The sequence below is a fragment of the Panulirus ornatus genome, chromosome 48 (genome assembly GCF_036320965.1).
Source record: "Panulirus ornatus isolate Po-2019 chromosome 48, ASM3632096v1, whole genome shotgun sequence".
Lineage (NCBI taxonomy): Eukaryota > Metazoa > Arthropoda > Malacostraca > Decapoda > Palinuridae > Panulirus > Panulirus ornatus.
In genome coordinates, this window is record NC_092271.1 from 17,389,851 (window position 1) to 17,390,081 (window position 231).

Consider the following 231-nt stretch of genomic DNA (forward strand, 5'->3'; position numbering starts at 1 on the left):
TACATATTCGTTAGGACAAATGATCGCTGTCTTGACAACAGTAATGATTTATCTTTAAATACAGTTCCTGTAATAGTGTTTTTTTATATTTACTCTTGGTGATTAAAGTATATAAATGTATATTTTATAAAAATACATGAATATTTTTTGTAGTTCTATTAACATTTTATTTTCGATTTCTTATCAATGATAAAAGATACACTAGTTTAATAACGAGACGTGGCACGGATA